Source organism: Daphnia magna, linkage group LG5 (assembly GCF_020631705.1).
Source record: "Daphnia magna isolate NIES linkage group LG5, ASM2063170v1.1, whole genome shotgun sequence".
Taxonomy (NCBI): domain Eukaryota; kingdom Metazoa; phylum Arthropoda; class Branchiopoda; order Diplostraca; family Daphniidae; genus Daphnia; species Daphnia magna.
Genome location: NC_059186.1, coordinates 5,262,558 through 5,273,060, shown reverse-complemented (window position 1 = coordinate 5,273,060; position 10,503 = coordinate 5,262,558). Strand labels below are relative to the sequence as shown.

Sequence of the window (10,503 nt, the reverse complement as noted above, 5' to 3'; positions counted from 1 at the left end):
AAAAACCGACTGTTCTCACCCAGGATCAAACTGAGCACCTTCAGCGTGTGAGGCCGACGTGATAACCGCTACAATATGAGAACACGAATTTTACAATAGGATCCTTTTTATAAAAGGGTTTTACAACCGAATCTAAGTTAACAATATAAATAACCACATCAGAACTGGATGCCAATTATGTCTTGTTCCCACCCAGGATCGAACTGAGGACCTTCAGCGTGTTAGGCCGACGTGATATCCACTACACTATGGGAACTGAACTATACGCATTGATTGAAACCAAGTTTCGATTAACACCACATGGAATTAAACACCCAACGTGGGGCTCGAACCCACGACCCTGAGATTAAGAGTCTCATGCTCTACCGACTGAGCTAGCCAGGCACATGTTAATGGTTAACGCAAACAGAAACGATCCCAACAATCCATTGAGTATTTCTTCTGTCAAAGGAACGGTGGAGTCCTAAAGAAAAATAACAACTTAAATAAATTTTTTTTGTGTGTGATTCATACGTTTGATTTCCAGCAAGACATGAAACAGCTGCCTCCACATATGGAAAGGAGGTGGGTTAGACCATGATGTATATCGGGAGTAGTAACGGCTGCAGAATCAGTTGAGCTACGCGTGTTAAGCTCCAGAGATGGCGTTTGCGGCTGGTTAATTGGAATTTCTGAAGAGAGGGAATGAGAGAAAGAAAGCAAAGATTCAAGGGTTAAGGTAATGAAAGTAAACGTTTCCGAACTAGCCCTTCCTCTTTATCACACGTGTCCATAAGGTAGATCACGTGATACAAACTTTTACCCTAAATTTCTCCAACGATGAATTGTAAACGAATATTTCCCAAATGAGCATTGGATTCGTCTCAGTGATACGAATAAAATGTAAATTATTTGATTCGATAAAACCTAAAATATTTGTTAGTTTGGAACTTACCAGCCGCGACGCCATCTCTGGAGCAGAACGAGTGTAGCTCAATTTCTTCCGTGAGAAGAGTACTTCCATTTCTACTCCTGGTAAACTTGATGGTGGTACCGAAGGGAAAAAATATTTAAAAACATCAGCGCCATCTGACGTCTGGAAGAAGCCGTCTGTTTCCGGTTTTATTTACTAAACATTTGTATCCTGTCACTGACAGTAGCAGCATAAACTAGATAAATGGTGCCCAATTGTTGTTTCTGGGATTACCAAAAGGGTTGGAGAATGAACACATTACGTTTCTCTCAGTCGTAAAGAAGCACAAAGTTTCCGTCTCCCCCAGTTAATTCAGATGCCTTTGTGGCGCAATTGGCTAGCGCGTTCGGCTGTTAACAGACGTGTCTAACTGATCTCCCAAGAGTGACATCTTGCGGTGAGTAAAAAAAAAACTATATTGTTCCTTTTTTTTTTCTCTCTCTCTCTTCTGGTTGTATTGTATCTTGTAATTCGTTTGTTTCCCTTGTTTGTTTGTTAAGGCGCCATTTTGGTATTTGCCCTTTTTTTTTCTTTTTTGCCTTTTTCTTTCCTCTTTGCCCCTTTGTTGTGGGTAAAATGGGAACGGAATCCCCAGACGTCTGGCCACGTACTGCCGAAATCTCTTTTGGTAATACTGAAGTGACCAGGCATGAATTCTACGAATGTTTCGAGCATGATAGTAATGAATCTGACAGCATCATTGATGCTGTTTCTCGCCTACCAGGGCGAGCCTTTTGCGTTTTCCGAATTGGGTTCAAGACCGTCAAAGACCATATTGAATTCTTGAATAAATTTAGTGCAAAAGAATCTGTAGTCATTAGTGGCAAGGAGGTCCGAATTAGAGTTAGAGATAGGTCAGTTAACCTCGTACGCGTTAGAATTCAACATTTCAAATTCGATGATGACCTTAGCCTGCTAAACAAGAGATTGCGCGAGTTTGGAGTGATTTCTCGGGTGTTTTGGGACACGTATCAGGATAGGTCGCTTCCAAGGTGGAACGGGATAAAGACTGGAGTTGTCAATGTGGATATGGAGATCCACAAGGGCATCCCATCTTTTATAACCTTTGGAAGGTACCAGGATCCACTAATGGTGTCTTATGCAGGACAAATGCACACATGCCGCATGTGTGATTCTCCCACCCATGTCTTAGCTAATTGCCCCAAGCAACCCCGTAGTTTAACCACCCCAGGACCATTTTAAAAGGCTCAATGGGAACACGTAGCTATGATAGTGTACTAACAAATCGTGGGACAGTTAAAATTGTTAGGAAGCCCCAGGAGACAGGGCCGACTGGTGGCGGGAAAATGCCAATTGCTCCAACTGTTGACGCTGATTCATTTCCCGAGTTAGCCCAGAGGTCAACGATGTCGACTGTAGTCGTTTTTGATAAAGCTCCGGAGGATCCAATTTCGAAACCCGATGAAGCTGAGTCTCTTTCTGACACCGATTCTGACGCTGAAGACACTAGCTGTGTGGATTCGTCTGTGGCGTCTTATTCGGTAAGGTAAAAGAAAATGAAAGAGACGAGGGAATTCCGCGACCAACAAAAACAATAAAAAAAAAGGAGTCGTACTGCCTCTTCCCATTCCCTCGTCGAGGAAGCCGAGGAAATAGAAACCGGTGTAGCTCGTTTGGATGAACTCGGATCTCCGACTCGAGAGGTTTTAGTTTCGATACCGGGTGTGGAAACCAATTCTTTTCCCACCCTTTCGGGGGGACGATGTGCCACTCGATACAATTGCACCTGGAGTACCATCTATTCCATCCATGATAGATCAGATGGATAACGATGTGGAAGAAGAGATGGATGCAACCGAGCTGTGTTCGGTTTCAAACCCTGGGGAAGACATTTCCTTTTCTGATGGGAGTATTCAGCCAGGCCCCAAATTGTTTGATTTGTGTGTTTGTTTACGTGTGTGGGGACCTTCCCCTCCCCCCTTTTGGCAGTTTGTTTACATTGTCTAGGGGACAATGGCTGCCAAGTGGCTCAATAGTGTAGATATTAATTTTGGGGTTCAATTCCCGAGATTGAGTATGCGTACAGTTCATGGTTTCGTGCGTAGTTTGAAGGTTGAGCCACAGGATCTCTTAGGCCTAGTTGCTGTGCTAGATACGAGAAACCAGGTCGCTAGAATTACGTTTACATCAGAGGCATACACCTCAAGTTTTTTGTCCCAACACAGTGGTATCGTCAGGACCGAATTGGAGGGGAAAGAAGTTGGCGTAGTCATAAGGGATAGCAATATCCAAGAGAAATTTTTTCGAATTGCAGGGATTCCACAGAATCTAGACTTGGGAGTAGTTCAGACACGTCTAAAGAACTTTGGGAATGTAATTGAAGCTCGGTGGGAACGCTATCGGGTGTCAGAGGATGAAGTTTTATACCCTGTCCTTGCCACTTGGATGATCGTACGAATGACGGTGACGAAAAACATTCCGTCATACATTACAATTGGGAGTTATCGTGCCATGGTAAAGTATGACGGACAAAAGCCTACTTGCAGACTTTGTGACGATGAGACCCACTTTAGCTACAACTGCCCGACATTAAAACGAAACCAGGAACCCACCATTGTCCAAAAACCTGTTCCCAAAATGACTAAAAAGACAGAGACCATTAAACAGAATCCCGTAGTAATTCCCTTAGCTAAACATTCCATGGTTTCCAAGGTACCTTTGGAGGTGAATTGCAAGATTCACCCTCAGGAGGGACTCAAAATTTGGAAACTGAAACCATGGAATGTAGCACTCTTACCAGTTCCTTGACTGTACCTTCTGAAGACAACCCTTCGAAACCAATTATGAAATCCCAAATGACAGCCCCTGACACAGAGACACAAGACAAAGAACCAATGACAATTATAATGGAATCGATGGAACCCGACATGGGGGAAATTGAGACCATGGGACCTGACAAAACAAAGGACCCCCTGAGAATTCCCACGGTACCACGAAACAAACGCTTCAAACCTACTTTGACGGCCCAGAATTCTAAACCTTCCTCAGGCATTCACCGACTCATAAAAACCTAACAAATGACTTCAAGACTAAAAATCGCTTCTATCAACATTGGAGGTATTAGGTCAGTCGAGCGACGTCAAATTCTTTTTAATTTCTGCAGGGACGGTAATCTAGATATCGTTGGACTTCAAGAGGTAGCCTTTCATTCTTGTCCAATTATTGAAAGCTGTTACCACTTGCTAGCAAATGTCGGTCCCAACAAAAACGGAACAGCCATTCTCATTAAGCATGGTCTGGAATATTCTCGATTAAAATATTCTCTATCGACGTAAAATGTTTTACGTTTATTAATATTTATGCCCCGTCAGGTAAACAGGCTAAGAACGAGAGAAACACTTTTCTTCGATAAACCGTTCCTGCCTACTCAGTTACCACTCGACTGCCCTTCGTGTTGATGGGCGATTTTACTGCGTTGACGACATCCAAGATAGGGCAAATACCCAGTCTCTCCCTATCCCCATTAGTGTCGTTAGCTATGCTTTAAAGGAGATGGTTACTGGTCTCGATCTGGTAGACATCTGGAAAAAGCTAAATCATAGTGAACCAGGTCACACTTTCCATTACCATTCGGGTTCTTCTAGGCTTGATAGGATTTATGCTAGTCGATCTTTTGCAGATAAATTTTTAAATATTTCTTTGCAGTCTTTATCGATTAGTGACCATCAGTCAGTTCAAACAACACTTACTTGCAATCTCGATCTCCCGAATCGTAGCAGATCCTCTGCCGGGTTGTGGAAACTAAATACTTTGATATTGTCAGAAGAAGGTTATCAGAAATATGTAACTAATTTCATTCAGGAATCTGCTAATCATCCTCTTAGGGAAAGCAATGTAGCAAATTGGTGGGAGAGTGTCCTGAAACCAGGTATCAAGCGCATTTCGGTAGATTATTCTAGGCAAAGAGCAAGACTGATAAGAGAAACTAAGTTTTCTATCAGTCTTGCATTCAGGAGTTGGCCGAAGCAGACACCTTTGATTGGGTTGCCTTTCACCAATTGAGGAAATTCTCGAAGTCTTGGGAGGAGAGCACACTTAAAGGGTATGGGATTCGTTCCCGCTGCTTCGAGGGCCCAGAGGTAGAAGAAGCAAGTATTTTTCATGTAAATATAGCCAGAATTAACTACCGTAAGTGTCGCATTGATAAAATTATTGCCTCTAATGGCACTTGCTTATCGACCAAAGAGGACATTTCAGCAGAGATTGTTTCACATTTTACAAAAATTTTTTAAAATCAACCTCCTCCTGACACACTGGCAGAGACTGAGTTCCTTAGGGAGTAAGAGATTGCTTTAAGCCAACCCCAAACCTAACGGCACCGATTTCGCTTCTTGAGATTAGAGCTGCTCTAATAGCAATGAAGTCAAACAAGTCTCCTGGCACCGATGGCATTCCTTACGAGTTTTACGTAGAATTTTGGGACGTGATCGCCCCCCATTTCTTGGATATGTTTAATCATATCCTAGAAAGGGAATCTCTGGCGTCTTCGCAGGGCCAAGCGGCGATCAGGCTAATTCCCAAGTCTTCAGGACTTTTGTGGAATTTCTAATTTTCGGCCAATTTCTCTTTTGAATTGTGACTACAAAGTCATGGCATCTGTCTTAGCGAGACGATTGAGGCAGACACTGTCATCTACCATAGGGCCTCATCAAAAAGGTGGGGTACCTGGTAGATTGATTTTTGATAACTTAAGTCTTTATAGAGATGTCATTCAATTCGTTGATGACCGGGGATGTCATGACTCTTCCAACTTTTCGATTCGGGGTATGGGCGCTGCCATTGTTGGAGTTGACTTTGAAAAGGCCTACGACCTGGTTAACAGGGAAGTCCTCTGGAGGATTCTGGATGTTATGGGTTACCCCACCACTTTCGTCCGTTGGTTACAGACTATGTATTCTGTAACAGGAATGTCAATCCTCAACGGATCGGAGGTGGCTGGGGTGATTAGTGATATTCAGTCGATTCGCCAGGGATGCCCCCTATCTGTCCATCTCTTTGTTCTATACATTGAGCCTTTGCTTGTGCGTTTATCTCGAGTTCTCAAGGGTATATCATTGTTTAATGAAAAACTCACTGTCAGAGCCTTTGTTGATGACGTCACCATTTTCGTTTCTTGTGACGAAGATTTTTCCAGGGCAGGACAAATCCTTGATATGTTCTGTCAGTGGACAAAGGCAAGGATGAATAAGGAGAAAACAAAAGCCCTGGGACTCGGGACTTGGAGCTCTAGATCAATTTGGCCTCTTGAGTGGCTTGTGTCAGCGCCCAAATTGTCCCTGTTAGGAATTAAATTTTCCCATTCCATAGTAGAGACAGCTAGTAGGGTTTGGAATGATGCATTTAGCTCTTTAAATGGTATTCTGCGAGAGAATGCCAGTCGACGGTTTAATATTTACCAGAGGGTAATGTTCCTTAAGTCGAAGGTTCTCTCCGGAACTGTGTACTTTGCACAGGTATTACCTTGTAATAAAAAAATGGCTGACCAGATTTCGAAGGCTGTCATGAAATTTCTATGGATGGGGAAAGTAGAAAGGCCGAAAAAAACCGTAATTTTCCGTACTGTCAAAGAGGGGGGACTGGGAATGGTCAACACACACCTCTTTTACCGTTCCCTTTTCCTCTGCCCCTTGTACAAAGTCCTGACAGGGCCCAGCAGTCCAGAAAGCTCTCTACTTCGTTATTGGATGTCCTTTCCTCTCCGAACCTTATTGCCACTCTACAAGGACAACACCACACCTGTAGCAGTCATGAAGAGACCCTATTACCTTCAGGAACCCCTGCATCAAATCAAGCAACTTTTCGCATCTTCCATTCTGGTGCAGGGGAATCCAATGGTTCATCGAAAAACCTACAACCATTGGATCCTGGAGGAAACGACAATGGGAAAGCTGGAGATCCTGAGGCCTAATCTGGATTGGCCACGTATCTGGAAGGAGACTGCAGCCCTTTCAACTAACATCAGAGAGACCATGTTCCTGTTCAACCAGCAACTTCTCCCTACCAGGACCAGATGCCATCGGTTGGACCCCACAAAGGATGCAACATGCCCATTCTGCAATGAAGACCCCGAAACCGATGAGCATCTGATGTACCAGTGTCCTGAACGCCTCATCGTTTGGAGCTGGTTGGAAGGAACTATGCGTCAGATGGGCTGCAGTTCGTCAAAGGAAGATTTGATACGTGGCTATTTTGGACCAATAGGAAATCTCCAGTTTTCTTTCACTCTTCTGGCTGCTTACCTCTTCATCACCTGGAAGGAAAGAAGTCACCTTCGCATCCCACGTCAAGAAAAAGTAGAGAGCCTATGGAAAGCCCTTCGTCAACCTAGATCCCTATGTCCTACCTAATCTTTACCATAAATTTTAGTATATTTTGTTTATTTTTGTTTATTTTGTATTTCCTTTTCCCAACATCAATGGCCTTTGTATATTTTTGTTAATATTTTCTGTTACCAAGTCTTCTGCTTTGTTTACTTTTGTTTTGTTTTATTTTACGGTATTATCCCACCTCAACACACATTGCATTTGTTTGTTTTTGTTTTTGTTTTGTTTATTATTATAGTCCCCAACATTGCCACATTTTCGTCTACATCCCTTTGCTAAAGTCTGCATCCGACGACCAAATTGTTTTTTTTTGCTTCGTTTGTTTTAATGCACCAATTAGCTGATAACAAAAGATAATAAAAGAGAATTTTACAAAAAAAAAAAAAAAGAGTTCGATTCCCCATAGAGGCAATTTAAAACAATCATATCCTAAAAATAAATGGCCATATGATTGGATAACTCAAGTAGATGAATTAAAAGTTCTCGGAATTACTTTTTCTTCCGAAACAAAAAAAACAGTTAAAGACAATTGGCAAAGACAGCTCAACATCATCCAAAATATTCTCATCAAAAACACACACCGTCATTTCACTTTTTATGGTCGCATCCTTTTCATTAAACAACATGTTTTGTCACAACTTGTTCATATAGCCCACGTACTTCCCTGCAACAAAACCCAAGCCCTTCTCCTCCAACAAAAATGCAACAAATTCCTTTGGGCACAACGAAGAGAGCACCCACCCCTAAATGTTTTGATCCGCCCCTCGGCTTCAAGGTGGGCTTGGTGTAACTTTACTTTTTCCATTCTTCCTGTCCCTTTTCACTCGGCAAATTTTCTAATCTTTAATCCACCCCGAGGCTATTGAGAGAACTGCAACTGTTTATTGGTTGGGGCCACATCTCAAGAACCTCCTTCCACAAATCACCCAGCCTAGGTTTAATGCAACACATTCATCGCATCCATACTTCACTACCTCACTTTCAACCATCACCGATCTACTTAAAGCTGGCATCTTCACATCGTCAACTGTATCGAATCACCGCGCCACCTACAATCACCTGATCGCTAACATAGGGCAACCAGGAGAACAGAGATTGCGAAACCGGACCTTGACTGGGCTTCCATCTGGCGTTGGGTGGCCAAAATCAAAGGGAAAAACGCCGAAGTGGTCTGGGATTTTAACCATAACCAGCTTCCCACCAAAATGCGTCTCAATAGTCTCAATCTTTCAAACAACGACCAATGCCCTCTATGCAATGCTGGCCAAGAAACTGACGACCATCTAATGTTACTTTGTAAAGAGAAAGTTGACATCAGTTTATGGCTCCGTATTCAATTGACAAAACTCGGATGTCTAAAACCATTGAAATCAGCAATCAAAGGAGACGTTGGAAATGGGCCCAATAAAAAGAAAATACTGGCCCTCATCCAATCCTACATAATCACCGTCTGGACTGCATCCAAAACTTCACCCCAGCAATAAACGAAATACAGTCTCTCTGGTCACGCTTCCTTCATTCAAAAAACTCTCCACAGACGTCACCTTCTAAACCCTAAATATTCCTACAAAACTTTCTCCACAGATACCTTCTTTCCTTCATACAACAAGTTTCTCCCATCATAATTATTATCTCTTGAACCCCCCCCATCCCTCCAGATGTCATATTGTAAATCTTCATCTCCACCAAAATCATTTGTCCTCCTTCAATTCCGCCTCGAAATGTAATTAATTCGCTGTAATTTTCCTCCTTTGCCACAACATGCAACTTATGTCACAAATGCCACAAATGCCCCAACGTATCTGTAAAACACTTTAAATCTTACCTGTGACAATAAATCGTTTAAATATAAAAAAAACAAACCGGAAGGCTGGTGGTTCGATCCCACCCAGGGGCGTAGCATAGGAGTTTTTACATATTCTTTTTTATCCTTAGAGACTCCTTATGATAGGTTAAGAATCATCTGTATCTTTTCCGTATACATCGTTGCCTAGTCATCAGTGGTGTACAACCATGATAACTCTACAGTTAAACAGATTATGGTTATCTTTATTAGTTATGCTACTTTGCACTCCTTTCATTGATGATGAGTAAACTTGGGACGCGTAAAATAGCAAATTAAAGGAATTTTGAATCGTCAAAACAACAAAACTACTCTAAAAACAACATGTGTACTTCATTTTCGGGAGCCTTCTGGTGGTAATCAGCTAGTTATAAGCCTTGTGCGGGACCATATGGAAAATTCACAATGTGACATAGCGCACTTGACATGGTCTAACCCTCCTTTCCATATGTGGAGGCAGCTGTTTCATGTCTTGCTGGAAATCAAACGTATGAATCACACACAAAAAAAAATTTATTTAAGTTGTTATTTTTCTTTAGGACTCCACCGTTCCTTTGACAGAAGAAATACTCAATGGATTGTTGAGATCGTTTCTGTTTGCGTTAACCATTAACTTGTGCCTGGCTAGCTCAGTCGGTAGAGCATGAGACTCTTAACCTCAGGGTCGTGGGTTCGAGCCCCACGTGGGAATTCTTAATGTGGTCTTAATTGAAACTTGGTTTCAATCAATTCGTATAATTCAGTTCCCATAGTGTAGTGGTTATCACGTCGGCCTAACACGCTGAAGGTCAAGTGCGCTAGTGGCTTGGTTTCCTTGGTGTCCTTCACAAGATGGCCTAACACGGCAGAACACCACCTACCTAACAGGTTTCGTTCAAGGAAAACGCACAGAGTTTAAGCCGTGTTAACAAAATAATTGGACATCAAATACTGAAAGCATATTATTCATTTATTTCTTTCACATGAACTATGGGAGTTTCTACTCTTGGTACAGATCACCAGATTTTAGTTGCGCGTGCTAACAAATTAAGTTGTTTATTCATTTAGGTAGTAAAGAGTTTACGGTATCATAGGATTGTTTCTCGATCGAATGTGTTGAATATACATACATGCCTCGATAGCGCAGTAGGCAGCGCGCGAGTCTCATAATCTCGAGGTCGTGAGTTCGAACCTCACTCGGGGCAGTGTTAGGTAAAGTAACTAAATTTTTTCCACTAACAGTCAATCTCTGTAAGAGCTGGTTGGTTTCTAAATGCTGCATGTAAAACAAGAAATACCACGGTACGATAATAAAGGTTCTAACTGAGATTTGAACTCAGATTGTCGAGATAGAGTCTGAAGTGCTAACCATTACACAGTTACTG

The 10,503-nt window shown here is 42.3% G+C and overlaps 1 pseudogene; it reads left to right on the top strand.

Moving 5' to 3' along the window:
* Positions 1-1,507: 1,507 nt before the first annotated feature.
* On the top strand, positions 1,508-2,342 carry LOC123472621 (annotated as a pseudogene).
* Positions 2,343-10,503: the final 8,161 nt, after the last annotated feature.